This window comes from Pteropus alecto, unplaced genomic scaffold (assembly GCF_000325575.1).
Source record: "Pteropus alecto unplaced genomic scaffold, ASM32557v1 scaffold34, whole genome shotgun sequence".
Taxonomy (NCBI): domain Eukaryota; kingdom Metazoa; phylum Chordata; class Mammalia; order Chiroptera; family Pteropodidae; genus Pteropus; species Pteropus alecto.
The window spans coordinates 2,080,351-2,094,861 of NW_006435763.1; the positions used below are offsets into that span (position 1 = coordinate 2,080,351).

The 14,511-nt window shown below is 52.6% G+C and overlaps 1 protein-coding gene across 1 annotated transcript in view; it reads left to right on the forward strand.

The window, feature by feature from the left end:
• SNX29 (sorting nexin 29) overlaps positions 1-14,511 on the forward strand; it is a 443,554-nt gene that overhangs the window by 75,271 nt on the left and 353,772 nt on the right. The gene's annotated exons all lie outside the window — the stretch shown is intronic.

Here is a 14,511-nt window from a genome sequence, read left to right on the forward strand (position 1 = left end):
TCATTTCATCACGTTGCAGGTCTCCGTCTACCTGAAGCGAGAAAACTGGAAGCTGCTGGTGAACAGAGGGGCTTATCTAGTAGGGAAGTTGGGTGTGGTTAAGAAAGCAGCGAGCCAGTGCCACAGGGTCCTGGGGCATTAGGTGACAGCCTGGAGCTCAGCAGTTAGTGACCCTTGACCTGGTACCTCCCGTGTGCAGGCGCTGGGTGTTTGCATCCTTCGAGTTGGGGACAGACTGCCACAGCCTTGGTGGGTTTTGACCTCTCTTCCTCTTCACACATACATGCTCTCCAGCTGAATTTTCTGACTTAGCCAAAATTCAGAGCGTAGTGGCAACAAGGAGGCCCCAGGGAACAGGAGCAGATGCAGCCTGTCTTAGATGGCTGTTCCCTTGCCTCTGGGCTCCTACAGCGTTCGCCGGCCGTGGCTGCCGGTGCAGCTGGAGCCCTGCCAGCTGGAGCAGAAAGCGGGTCCTGATGGCGCCCTCTTGTTCTCGGACCTCCACCGCATTCGGGGGAATCGCGCCAGCCTTCTGTGCACCTGCGGTCCAGGAATGCTATCAGTCAGGCTTTCCTGGGGGAGGGAGCAGAGCGCCCAGGTGCACCTGTGCATCCGGGATGCGGGCACGCCTCACCCCTGCAGTCACCCTCTCTGCGACTTAGTGCCATTGCACCTGGCTGGTTCTGACGTGGGCTTGGATCTGAGGATCCTAAACACAGTCTGTGCCTCTGGAGTGCATTGGGAACGGTGACCACCAGGCGTCAGGAACTCGGGGTGAATGATAAGCATGCACTTTGAGGCGCTCTGTGTGCCAGGCACTGTCATAAACACGTCGCATTAACTTCTTCATCTAATCTCACAACAGCTCCGCGAGGCAGGTCTATTATTAGCTCTGGCTCGTGGATGGCAATTAAGGGGCTTGCCCAACGTCACATAGGTCGCGTTTGACTGGAGTGCACGGGACCTCCTGGGCCAGGCTCCTAATCTTTGTGTCTTATTGCTTCTGGCTGTTCACGATTCCATCAGCCATTTATTCAGCAAATCCTGAGACCCTACTATGTGCCAGGTCCTGCGCTGGGCTCTCGGGCCGGGGATCCAGCCTTGGCCTGTGGACATCTGGCCTGGCTCATCCTCTGTTGGGGGCTGCCTCGTGTATGTGGGATGTTTACCGGCACTGCTGGCCTCTCCCTGCTCAATGCCAGTAGCATCCTCCCCTTAAAGTTGTGACAACCAAAAATGTTCCATGGGGTGCAAAATCCCCCTTGGGTGGGAGCCACTGTTTCAGGTCTGCAGCGGGAAGCACGGAGCTGAGGTTCTAGTGGGGAAGCATGGAGACCACAAACAAGCAAACAAGCAAACAAACAAACAAACAAACGTCTCGTGGCCGCTCTGTCCTCTGAAGCAAAACGAAGCCGCACAGGAGCCTAGATGGAGAGAGGCCGGAGGGGCTGCCGTGTCCTGCTGTCTGCGAAGGCCCATCTGAGAGGAGGCCTGAAGGGAGTGGGGAAGGGCTGGGGCGGGAGGGCGCTGGGTGTGGCTGAGGCAGAATCAGGCAGGGGCCGCAGTGGGAGACTCCTCAGAGGGATTGGGGGTGGGGGTGTGGCTTTAGTTATTACTCTGAGATAGGAGACCGTTGGAGACTTTCGAGCAGAGGAGTGACGCAGTCTGACCTATGTCTTAGAAGAGCCTCTCTGGCCACTGGGTGGAGAGTGGGCGGACTGGACGGAAAGGGAAAGCAGTTGGTAGGTGACTGTCATGGTCCAGGTAGCAGACGTCATGCACTGGGAGGACGGTCTGGGACTCTGTTTAAGAGGGTGACCTGTGGGGGTTTTTAAAAGGTTAGATGGCCAGTGCAGTCCGTGCCCCTGGTGACAGCCCTGGCTGGGGCCCGGCTCCGGCTGGGCTGAGCGCATTTCTTAATTTGCAGTGGTGGCTTGTGTAGCTCAGTACTTTTCTGTACCCACCATTTCTTCAATCAGCACTTTTTAGAAATGATCAGTTAGCTTCCTGCTAGGGTGGGGAGGGATTGTGGGCACTCCACTGGGCTGAAGGAAGCAACCTATTTTGTTCTCCTTTCTCAAGACTGTGACTTTTTTTTCTCGTCTAAGTCCAGATGTCCTAGGGTAGCTTTTTACCCCGTTTCGCCTTTCAGAACCTTTAGTTCCCCTCTCATTACGTTCCTCCCTTTAGCAATCACACTTTATTGACCCCTAATTAATTTTAATCATTTTAATATTGGCAGTCTTAGTCACAGCTGTCCCTTGGTAATGAAAAAGGAAAGTGCCTTCTTAATGTCTTCTGGTTTCCATTTATCATCTCTCTGTGGTATTCCCGTAATGATCAATTTATTCCTTCGTTCCTAGAGGCCTAACTGTGTGGTTAGGGTCCTTCTAAAATTCACAGACAAAAAGATGAACTTTAGGTGGAAAAAAGGCCCTTCAGTCATGTCAGCCTCCTAGGATTGGAAACTCACATCTCAGGCTCTCATTCTAGATGAGGCAGCAAAAAGTCGGAATTCATTTCCATGAAACTCTGGCTGCTACCTGGTCCCAGACCCTCTGACAGGTACGTGCCTTGTTTGGAAGTCAAGGTGTGGTTCTATGCTTGTGGGCACTTAGATGCCGGGGGAATCCTCTCAAGGGAAACCAAACACAAAGATCACCTGTGCAGGAGTTCTCTGAGGCCGGTACTTTTTAGAAAGTTCTTGCCACTGGTGTTGCCTGGTGGCGTGGTGTCATCCAGAATTGCTCCAGGATCAACTTTGGGCGGGAGCTATCATATCACGCACTGTAGTTGTAGTTCTTTAAAGCACATGAAATAGTTGATACACCGATTGCTGTGAATACTGGAAATCTGCTACATTTTTTGCGCAGATCTTGTTAAAAATACTTGGTGACTCTTGGTTTTATCTCTCTGTATTATATTCAGAGCATTCTTTGCCTTCCAGAGATAGGTCCAAAAGACAAATTACACTGAGGAAAATGAACTGGAAAGAATGCCAGAGACTTGCCTTCTGCTGCGTCTGAATGTCTGCTGGGAATGTCAGCTTGGTTAGACTCTCCGCAGGTGTGTCAACTTGGCACTGAACTTGGACCGACTTGTATTTTATGACTGCCTCTTTTTGTCAGTTCCCTGGCTAATCAATGCAGGAAGGAGACTGAGGCTTACTTGGGGAGTTTCCGAGAAGGCAGCCTTGATCTTCAGAGTGTGAGACAACGCACTGAGCAGTTTTCTTCACGGTTAGAGTCACAGTTAACTCAAATATGAAGCCGGACTGTACTAAGAATCTGATTTGAAAAAAGGATTTTGGGGAAAAAAAAATCCACCAACATATTTTTAATGACGTTTGACCCTTTAGTCTAAATTAGTTCTCTTCTGGGTAGCACTGATGACCTCGAGTAGCAGATGCTTTTTTTTCAGGTAATATGTTAGCAGTGGAAAACTCAATAATGGCGAAAAGTGCTGTCTGTGTTTCTGAGGATTCCTGTCCCTTCTCTCCTCCCAGAAGCCTTTAGATTCATCAATATGGCTCTGCCACACAGTCAAGCCACATTCCCTGAAGTGGAGGGATCACTCAGGAGAGGAGAGTTTTGCAGAGTTCTTTTTGTGTAGATACTAAGTTCAGGTGATTGAGCTGAGAAGTTGGGACCGAGGGATCCCACTGCTAAGCTCATATTTAATAGAGCTTAGCGGTGGGTGTGCCAGGTGGACCAGTGTGGGAGGACATAAAGAGTGATTGCTTCCTGGAGGGGTCCCTCCGTCATCCATCTTCACCGCGATGGCTCCTCGGGAGGGACAGAGCATACATCTCCATCCAGATGACATCGGGGAGGAGGGAGACACACTGCAGTATGATTGTCACAGCTTAATGCGAGATGCTTTCACCAGGGACCCAAGGAATTTGGCTTCTGTAGATTTATTTTGCTCATCGCCGGCTTGTGTAGGCTGAGGGTTGGGACTGAAGCATCACCTTGCTAATGCGTTGGTTCCTTTGTCAGGAAACGCATATGGCAGTGTATTAGGCAGGAAGTTGCTCTGGCTACTGTGACAAAGACGTGGAGTCACACTGGTTTAAGTGAGATACAGTTTTATTTCTTCCCACCTAACAGCTGGGGACCCAGACCCCTTTTATATGGTTGGTCTGTCATTCTCAGATGTCACCCTTTTCCACATGTCCACCACACTCGGCTTTCTGCCAGAGAGGAAGCATGGCTCTTTGTTTTAAAGGCTCAGCCTCAACATCTACATCGCTTCCCACTCACCTCACTGTGGCTGGAATAAGTTGTATGGCCACATTGGGCCACAAGAGAAGGTAGGAAATGTTTTTATTCTGAGTGGTCACGTGGCCATCTATAAACGAGGACATGGGGCTGTGGGGGGTGATGCCTGCTCCGGGTAGAAGGCGACACTGTCCGTCTGACCACGGCACCTTTTTTGGGGGGGCATATATATTTTTAAACTTTTTTTTTTTTTGCAAGAATTTAAGCCTCACAAGAAGTTGTAAAAAGTAGTAGAGAATTTCCATGTACCCTTCCTCGACCTTCCCCCAACGATAACGTCTTACAGACTCATAGCTCATTGTTAAAACCAGGAAACCGACACCGCTACGGACTTCGTTGGGATCTCACCAGTTTTTACATGAGCTATCGTGTGTGTGTGTGTGTGTGTGTGTGTGTGTGTGCGTGCGCGCGCACGCCTAGTAGTGAGAGATTTTATCACACGTAGAGATTTATGGAGCCACCACCATAGGTGACACTTCTTCAGAGATTGTCATTCCTGGAGGACATTCCGTAAACGGCCCCTGCCTGTTTCCGCTGCATCCCGTGCCGTTTCTTGATCTCCAAACAAATATAAACAGCCGACAGTTCTCGTGTGTTTACTGTATGGTTCCTTCACTTTCCGCATCTGCTTATGCCCACGGGTTTCTTCTCACTGGAGGTCCTCAGAGGGTTTTGTTTGGGTCGCACAGTATTGAAAACATTTTTTCAATTCGTTGCCAACGTTTAACCATTGGGAGATTTTCATGTGATAAAAACAAAACCAACAACAAACCAAACCGTTTGACCTCAGAAGGAAAATCAGAACATCTGGGACCACTAGATATTTTTGCATGGCATTCAGCAGCAGCCAAATAGTGGCTGCCCCCACTTGAGAAGGCCATTGCCCGTTGTTCCAAGTCCCACCTGGCTGGCTCCCTTGCCTTGGCCCCTAGGTAGTTGAGTGTGTAATTCCTAACATAAGCAGTTTTCTCTCTTGTGGGGGGCCTTGCCCCATTTTGGGGGGCCAGCTATTCCCTCCTTAAGCCTTTACACAAGAATTTTTCCTTTAAAGAAGCATTTTTTGACCCTCCCAACCCCCAGATATTTGGTGACATCTTCCCTCTGCAAGCTCTTTAGGGGCCGGCGGCCGGATCGTGGATTGTGTCTCTTCTGTCATCTGTCTGTGTGTCCTCAGTATGTTGCCTGGGGCCTGCATCTTGTGAGCGATTAGTGGTTGTTGGTCGTGTGAACAGAGCAGAATCACGGCGACTAGTGGCTGTTGATGTGTTGACTGCCAATCATGTGCCAGGCCTCTGCTTGGCCTCGATCTCCATCCTTACTCGTCCTCCCCACGCCTCTTTTGTCCATCTTATCAATGAAGAAAGGGTGGCCCAGAGAGGTTAAAGAGCTCGTTTTCAGTGATAGAATGAGGTGCTGAAGAAGCTAAGAAATGACTTGAGCCATGGGCATTTTTTTTAAGGTCAGGGATTGATTGACAGCCCCCAAATGAGATGTAGAACTGCATTAGGAATTGCTAGAAAAACACAGGAATAAGGGAAAGGTCAGTGTTGAACCGTGGAGATTTTCTTGTTGATATATCAATTGCTCTGTTTGCTGCCCCAAAGAGGATAATTATGCCACTCCAGCTGAGATGGCAGATGCACTTGGCGTTGGAAGGCGGGATCTTCTTGGGCAATCCTGGGGCAGAGAAGCCCTCCTGGCAGCAGAGGAAATTGACTTGTACTTCCCTTGCCTGACACTCCCTGAGAAGCACTGATGGAAGTGTGGAAGGGGTTCGGGTGAGTCTGGGGGAGCCTGCCATCTTGCTCTTGGAGCTGGTAGTCCTGATGCCCCTGCTTAAGGGAAGTGCCATGCCGGGCCATGGGGAGACTTGGTTAGTGACTTCCATCAGAAAGGACGCGTGGGCTGGGCTTGACCATGGGAGGCCAAGGCAGCCGGTGCCCTGGAAGCACCTGGACACTGGATCTGGCTCCACCCCTTAACCCTTTGCGTCTTGGAAGTGTTGTCTCTTCTTTTAGGAAAGGGATAAGAGGCAACCAGGCTTGCTGGGGACCTACTACATCTACTGTGTCACTGAGCTGGCAGGGGCAAGGGAGTTTATAGTCTGTAGCTCATTTAACTCCCCCGGCAGCCCCCTGAGTTGTGTGACTGTATTCCTGAGCCTAGGGAGGTTCAGTTTGTTACTCAGAGTTACACAGCTGGTCATTGCTGGAGCAAGGATTTGAACCCAGGCTCAAGCCCGAAGCCTCTGCTCGGGGCACCACGCCAAGCTGCCTCCTCGTTCTCACGGTGGCCTCGTCCTGATCGCCTGCGTGCAGGCGCCTGTGCCCACACCACGGAGCTGCTGCCAGCTGGAGCAGAGAGAGCACACGGCAGGTAGGAAGCTGTCCAGTTTGCCAGCTGAGAAGCCCAGCACCAGACTCTAGAAGGTTCCTGTGAGAAGGGCGTGGACACTCTTGTAGGCCCCAGGGTTGACCGCTTTAGCTCCCACTTTCCTCGTCTCTAAAGCGAGAGCGACCTCGCTTGCCTGCTTTCCTCACGGGGCAGAGTGAATGCCCAGTTGGCAGGTGTTTTGAAAACAACAAAGGGCTGCTGGAGCTGGCATCGGGCACGAGCTGCGGGGACTTCCTCAGAGCTACATCCTGCCTGTCTCGAACTGCAATAAGTCTCAGATGACTCTCTTCCCATGTCCCTGCTTGGGGACCTTTTCTCCCCCAGAGGTTCCTGAGGCAGAATAGTTGTGGCAATATGATTTATTTACTTCTGCTCAGTGGGACCCCAGTCCTCACTGGCTTTGGCACCCGTCTTCCCCGTGCATGGCTCCTGTTGCCCACCATGGTGACCACGTATTAGTCTGATTAGAGACTAATTTTCTAGCTCTCAAGGTGGAACTGGCACAGCTTTTCTTCTCTCCAGACGAGCGGGTTTTCCATAGATGCCCCAGACCCTGGAGCATGCGGGAGGCAGAGGCAAGCTTTTGGTGCCGCCTCACGGCCTGCCGAGCCCACCGTGAGGACAGGAGAGTGCCAGCTGGGGGAGCAGGTGTGCGAGGGAGATTGGGCTGCTTCACCCCCAGGTTTCTGTCAGACTTAGAGGCTTTTGAAAAAACACATGGCCCCAAGTTGATCACTGCAGACGAGGCCCTGGTGTCTAATGCCAGCCTCTGTACCACGTCTTGGGTACGTGGCCAACTCTCTGTCTAAGGCCTGTTAAGACAAGCTGGACGCTGAGAAAGCAAACCTGATTGCTACGAGAAAGTACTGTTTTTTCCTTGGGGGCCCAAGGTTTTAATACCATGGAACGTGCACAAGGATTCCTGGAAAGACAAGGAAGAGATGCACCACTCGCTTGTTCTTTTTAGCGAGGTGGTGGTCTGTCTGGGGATGGGACACGGGCACATCCAGACCCTGTCTTTCCAGCCCACTTTCCTCCTCAGAACCCTACAGTGGCCTTTTTCTGAACTTGGGGCAAAATCTAGATTCCTGCCGTGGCCTGTTGTGTCCCTGGCCTGTCCTTTTTCCTCTCTGTCCCTGTCCCTCTCCAGCCACACTGGCTTTCAGGCACTTCCTCAGACTTGCCAAGTTCTTTCTCCCCTCAGGGACTTGAACCAGCCCTTCCATCTGCCTGTGATTTCTTCCTCCTCCACCCTCCTGTCTACCCGAAGGACTCTCATTTAGTCATCTTTCAGTTGTCACCTTTTCTTCAGCCTTGCCGGGCCACTCCCTCCACATAATCCTGTCCTCATTCTTTCCCTTCCTAGCATTGCTCCCAGTCTGTGACGATTTCGTTCTGCACGTGTTTAGTATCTGTCTCCCCGCTGGTCTGAAGCTGTGTGAGAGGGACCTGGAGTCCGGGCTAGTGCCATGTGTGGCACCCAGCAGGTGCTCGGAGATAGTTGGTGAATGAATGAATGGATGAATGAATGTTCCCGAGAGGGGGCGGCAAGGACCAGGTGTGGCATTGCGAGCTGCCCAGGGCAGCGGTGGTGAGGGAGCTCAGAGCTGTCGGGGTGGAGGACTGCCGTTCTCGGAGCAGGTGGTTGAGAATTCGCTAGTGGAGGAGGGGCGGGGCTGGAAGGTGGAGACCAGCGCGTGCGCAGGAACAAATGGCTTCCTTCCCCCACTATCGCCCTTGGTTTGGGAGCAGCAGAATGGACTTGTGGCTGGGTATGACGAAGGAGCCTAGGTTTGGGCGCTGGCCCCAGCTCAGTTCTCTGGCACGGCCTGTGTGACGCGGGGCGAGCCCCAGGCATGCGCATTGGGGCTGGGGCGTCGCCCCTCCACCTGCGGGCTGCTGTGCAGGTGGGAGGAGTGAGCGCCCTGCCTCGTGCCCGTGCTCATCCACAGCACCTGGTTCCTGTCTCGTGCATTCTTGTTCCCGGCGGCCCACAGGCTTCGGGCCTGAGTGCTTAGCTGGCCTCCGACGTGCACCCTCCTCTCCTACGGGCTTCGCTGGCGGTTTGCAGTGTTGCTGCGAGGAATCACTGGGAGTACTCAGTGCAGCCCAGGATTGGTGCCAGTCAACCGGGGAGCACCCAGAGTGCAGGTTCGGGTGGAAAAGGGGGCCTGCTGCCTGGCCGGGATCGTTACTCAGCCCCTGGCTGGGCTTCCTTGAGCTGGACGAGGTGGGTGATGGAGGTGGCGTTCCTCACACTCCCTCCCTGCTGGCTCCTGGGGACGAGCTCCCAGGCCTGCTGCAGGGCTTCGTACGTCTCAGGAAAGGGGATTCAGCGTGGAAGGGGGAGATGGCCTCGGGCTGCATTTGACCTGAGGTGCGAACCCCTGGCCGAGTCCAGGATTGACCATTTCTGCCAGGACTATCTTCAGCCTGTTTACTCCCTGGATGCTTTGCCTTCTTCCCCTCGGCTCCTGTCCGGAAAGGGAGCCGAAGAAACTTAGCTGCAAACTTGGCTGCACAAAGGGGAGGTGGCCTTGTCCTCAAGCTTCCTTTGGAGAGTTTGGTGTGGGGTGAGTCTCTCCTGGGTGGGGGCATGCATGGTGGGGAGGGGGTTGGCCTTCCAGTTCCTACTGGCGCCTGGTGCTGTCCCTTCATTCTCATTTAATCCCAAAACAGCCGCAGGAGGTGAATATTGATCTCTCCGTTTTATAGGTGAGAAAGTGGGTTCAGAGAGGTTAAATCATTCACCTGAGGTGAAACAGCTGGTAACTGATAGTGCCAGCCAGCTGTATCAAATCCAAGCCCCTCCGAGCACCAAGCTGGAGTTTTTTGGCTGTGCCGCCTCCCAGGGAAATGAATGAATATTGAGGACCTACTATGTGTGACTGTCACACCCTATTGAGTATTTTATCTTCTTTAGTATCCACAGCCAACCTGTGTCATAGGTAGTGCGACCCCCATTGTAACAGATGGGGACTCCAGAGTTTGGAGAGCAAGGAAACCGGTTCTGAGTGGGATTTGGGCTCTGTGCGGGGTGCGGGGGGTGGGGTGCCAGAGAGGGCTTCAGAGGCAAGAGGGTCAGTGTCATTTTTCACTTCCAGGTGGGCCTGAGAAGGATGCTGTGTGGAGGCGGTAAGACATTTAGGAATGCTTTCAGCTGCAAGTCATCAAATCCAATTAAGTGACTTAAGTGCTTATAGAGGCGGATCATGCTTTATTGTGCTTCATAGTGTGGTTTTTTCTTTTTCAAATTGAAAGCAAGACCCTCTACCAGCAAAGAGATTATGACTTTCTTTATTGCAATACTTGCCTGTTTACTGTGTGGTCTGGAACTGGACCCACAACGTCTCTGAGATGTGCCTGTATTTCTTGTATAACAGGAAGTCTGGGGGTAGGTGTGGCTGTCATTGTTCAGTAGCTCATTGCCACCAAGGATTCAAGTTCTTTCTGCTCCAACCTGCGTAGTTGTCGGCTTTTATTCTAATGCTTGTTGTCTCAGGTTTGCAAGTTGGTTACTCTGTTCCGGATACTCTATCGGTTTTCAAGCAGGAAGCAAGGGAGAAGGGGTAGCACCTGCTTTTTCTTCCAGGAAAATAAAAGCCTTCACAAAAGACCACCTAACAGACTTTCCTTTACATCTCCGTGACCAGAACCTGGTCCCTTTGGCTGCAAGAAAAACTGGGAAAGCAAGTTTCTTGCTTTCCAGCCTGTAAGGCAGAAGGCAGCAAAGGAGAATGTGTCGGGAGTGGCTTTTGGCACAGCCACCCAGCAGAGTCAGTTTAGTATAACATAGAGGTCACCTAGGCTGAACAGTGCAGGCGGTGGCTGGCGGGACCGTAAAACTAGAATACCTCAGAGTAGCTTCAGACAGTTTAGGGAATCCCAGGGTGACAGGCTGCTGGGGTGAAGCAAGGTCACTGAAGAGAGAGAGTCAGGTTGGATAGTGTGGGGGCCGCTCGTTCTCTTGAGCCCCACGTTGTCTGTTTCGGTTCCCCTGTGAAGAGGGGATGGGGCATCCAGTGGGCGTCTGGGAAGCGCTCGCTGCTCGGCGGGCGGTCCAGTGTGCATTCTCTCCTGGAAACACAGCCACGCCGCGGCCTTCGTTCCCAGGGCTCTGCCGGCAGAGGGTGTGCAAAGGGCTGGCAGAGCTTTGTAGGGTCCAAAGCTGTATGACTTGGCTGAAAACTGGGAGCCTATGGAGTTTATTGTTGGGTGAAACTGTCCACCTGCCGGTCACTTAGGGTCGACTTGCCAGCTCTCCCTTCACCACCCTGAGGGACTCGGGACTTGGCCTTGGAGTTCTGGGCCTCTGATGGCAAAGCGGGGTGAGCGGTGGGGGTTGAGAAGGGAGCCCCCAGCTGTTGGTCCACGGTGAGAATGCCAGGCACAAGCCATGGGCACTTCCTCAGAGTGGGAAGTCAGCTCAGAAGGCAGCAGTCCTCCTCCCTAACTTTGGAAGCTTCCTAAACATAAACAAGGAGGCGACAGAGTCCTTGGCGAGGAGGAAACGTGTTCTTCATGTGCCCTTGGGCTGCTGGAGTCACGAACGGGCCTGGGTCCCGTTGCTGCCCTGTTACTAAGATCCCGCGTCAGGCATCGTGCAGGGCTGGCCATGCAAGGGGACTTCAGAGGTGGTGGGCCACGCATATCTCTCCACCGACCAGGGGAAGCTGTGAACGTTGCAACTGAGGTCCTTGGGCCACCCCAGAAGGCTTCCTGCGGGAGAGGATGTCTGAGCTAGGTTTTAAAGGTAGAATAGCAAAGTGTAAAATCCACGAATGTTAAAGGCCACTGATTGTTCAGTTTGTGATCACATTCTTCCTCCAGTGTGGCCGGTCCTGAATGTCACCCCGTCGTTAGCTCTGGAGTCTGTTACCTGCACTGGGGCAGTTGATGTGCAACTTTTCTTCCTTCTGGATGGAGGAACCCCTCCCCTCGCCCCGCATCGCCTTGTATTTATGCTTGGGGACAGCATGCTGGGCTCGGTGTCAGGAGAGCCAAGTGATTTCCATTGTTTCTTGGCCATTGTGTTGTGGGTGTCTCTTTATTGTCACTCCACCTTTCTGGACCTCACTTGCCTTGACTATAGACTTGGGGGAAGCTTCTGCTTCCCTTCCCTGCTGTCCATGACTGGGGAGGTGACCGTAGAGGTGACCACTTAGCCAGAACAATTGCATCCTTCATTTACAGAACACCTCATGTCCTCTCTCCCCTTCAATCACCTCCACCACTTTGGAGGTGCATGGTGGGTGCCATTATGCCCATTTCAGAGGTGGGGAAACTGAGAACCAGTGAGGGCAAGTCACACACACACGGCTGCACAGGGAGACAGTAGCAGAGCTGTGACTGGAACCCAGTACATCTTGGTGATATGGAGTTTGTGTTCTGTGTAACAGACATCAAAGCGTTGAGACGTCGAGCAGGACAGCAGAGTGGTGCCACTCAGTGAGATCTTCCTGTGCCCTTTCAGTGGCTGTGTGCTTCTAATTAATTGCAGATTATGTGTGTGGGTCTATGTGAGTATTGCCTGTACATATGATACCAAAGCCTGAGGGTGGAAGGAAGCTGTGCAGCTGATGTCCTAATTATTTATGGTATTTCACATGCATTTAATCTTCCTTGCCGTCAGTTAACCCCGCTACCCTGCAGTGCGTGAGGCCGATCACAGCAGGTGTTGGTGTCACAGCCCTCAGGGCTACGGCAGACCTGCGGCTTCAGGCAGGTCAGGGTCACGCTTCTTCTGGTTGTCCAGCCGTGGGTAGAAGCAGATGACGGGGGTGCCTAACATGCCACATTTGCTTGCAGAAGCCAGAAACTAGAAAGGCTCATCTGCTACTCCTGATGAATCACAGCATCTTAGAGGTAGAAGGATTCTAGGGGACCAGCTTGTCTAACCTCCTGTTTTGTAGACGGAACATCTGAGGCCCGAAGTGGGTGTGAAACGCCTAAAGCACCTTGCCAGTTGTCGGCTAAGCCAGCCATGGACCCGGAGTCCTTATTCGTTACTCGTCCTCACCTCGCACGTCTTTGCTTATAATGTCATTTTCTCATCCTGTGTCTATCCTGCCTGGCTGGTCATGTTGGCTCCAGTGCCAGCTCCATGTAGATTCCAAGTTGCAGCCTGTGAGATGTGACTCATTTGGTTGCAGGTGACAGGAGCCCGCTTAAGTAAAATGAGGGAATGCTAGTGCTCGCACAGCTCCCAGGGGCCTGGGCGCATTTAGCGGCACTGGAGTCCCAGGAGCGGGTGGGCTCTGTTGGTAGAGGTGCCGTGAGGAGAAGCTGACCTGTGGCCAAGCGGACTCCGCCTGGGACCTGCTGAGGCTCTGTCTGTTCAGTGATAATCTTGAGCACAGTGATTTTTGGGGTGAAATACAGAGCCGGCATGGAACCCTGGCCGCCTCTTTCTGAGATCTTGCTATGGGGTTGGGAAGACGGTATCACATGGTAACTGGTTGTGGGCCTGTGTTCTGATCTTTGTGTCTCAGTTTCTTTGTCTGTCAAATGGGTTTGATACTAGCACTGCTTCATGGGGTTGTTTGGAGGGCTTGATGAGACCGTTTATGCAGAGTTTCACCCGATGTCTGGCACAGGGCATGTACCCTGCTAGTAGCTGGTATTAGGGAATCTGTTTAACTTCTCTTCTTCCACCTGTGAAATGAGGGGAGGGTGACACCTGGTTCCATGAAATAAGGAACACATTGGTTCCTTTCATACAGCCAGCCCAGATGATCCTTCAGGGTTGACAGTGGGTGAAAAATTGTCACGTGTAGAGAAGCAGCTAGAACCCTGTTTCTTCTCTCTCCTTCTGCTTTTCCCTTTTGGTGTGCTCCCTAGTCACTCTGAAAACCCCACGCCTCCCGTGGGGACGCTGTGGCCCCTTTATTGCTCTAGCCCTGACGTGGACCCCTGCTCCTCATGAACACATCTGCGACCAGGCTGGGACAGTTATAAGGCTTGTCTGCACATTGGGTACAGGTATCGGTCACCTTTCCCCCAAGGAGAAAACACTCGCAAACCCTTGCCCAGAGAAACCAGTGTCGTTGTTCAGGACCAAGGACAGAGGCCTCCCCGTGAGGCTGTGCAGTCTGCTGTTGAACACGGATGTCCTTGCTTCTGAGCTGTGCGACCCCTCTGAGGCTTAGCTTGCTAATCAGTGACAGCCTGGACCTTGGGGAGTGTCAGGGGGGCTGATATAGTAATGTCTGTGAAGCTCCTCGGACAGGGCCTGGCCCACGGTAAGAGCTTTTGTGTGTTGGCTGATGCCACTGCTGCTGTGCTGAGTCAGCTCTGGCCTGGGGTCTCCAACAGCCATGCTGCCCAGCCTTGGCTGTGTCTTGAGTCAGCTGAGGAGCTTTACCCAGAAGCACCGGTGCCTGGGGCTCACCTGGCCATTCTGAGTTAGCTGGTCTGTGGTGCATTCTGAGCATTAGAAAAGAAAAACAAAACTTTTTAGGTGGCTTGAACATGCAGCCCAGCCTGGCTGGAGAACCATTGCCCTCCTGGTGTCTGCCATCATCTCTCTGTCCCCACGAGGCCAAGGCCACCTTTGCCCACCACCTGGGTGCTCCCTTATTCTGTCTAGGCCCTGCCAGGTCCAGACCCTAGAGAGTGAGATCTGGGCAGAGAGGCTTTCTTCTCCTAGGGCCGAAGCCAAGAAAGCTGCCTCCTTCAAAGACTTCACCCCATCCACATCTGTGATCTAGCACCCGTGAAAGAGATGAGCAGGCAGAATGGGGTGGAGGTGTCTCCTTGTCTCTTGGTTTATGGATGTCTGGGACGCTGACAGCATCTGGGCGGTCTTGAGAGATCATTTTCTATGAGGGATCTACTT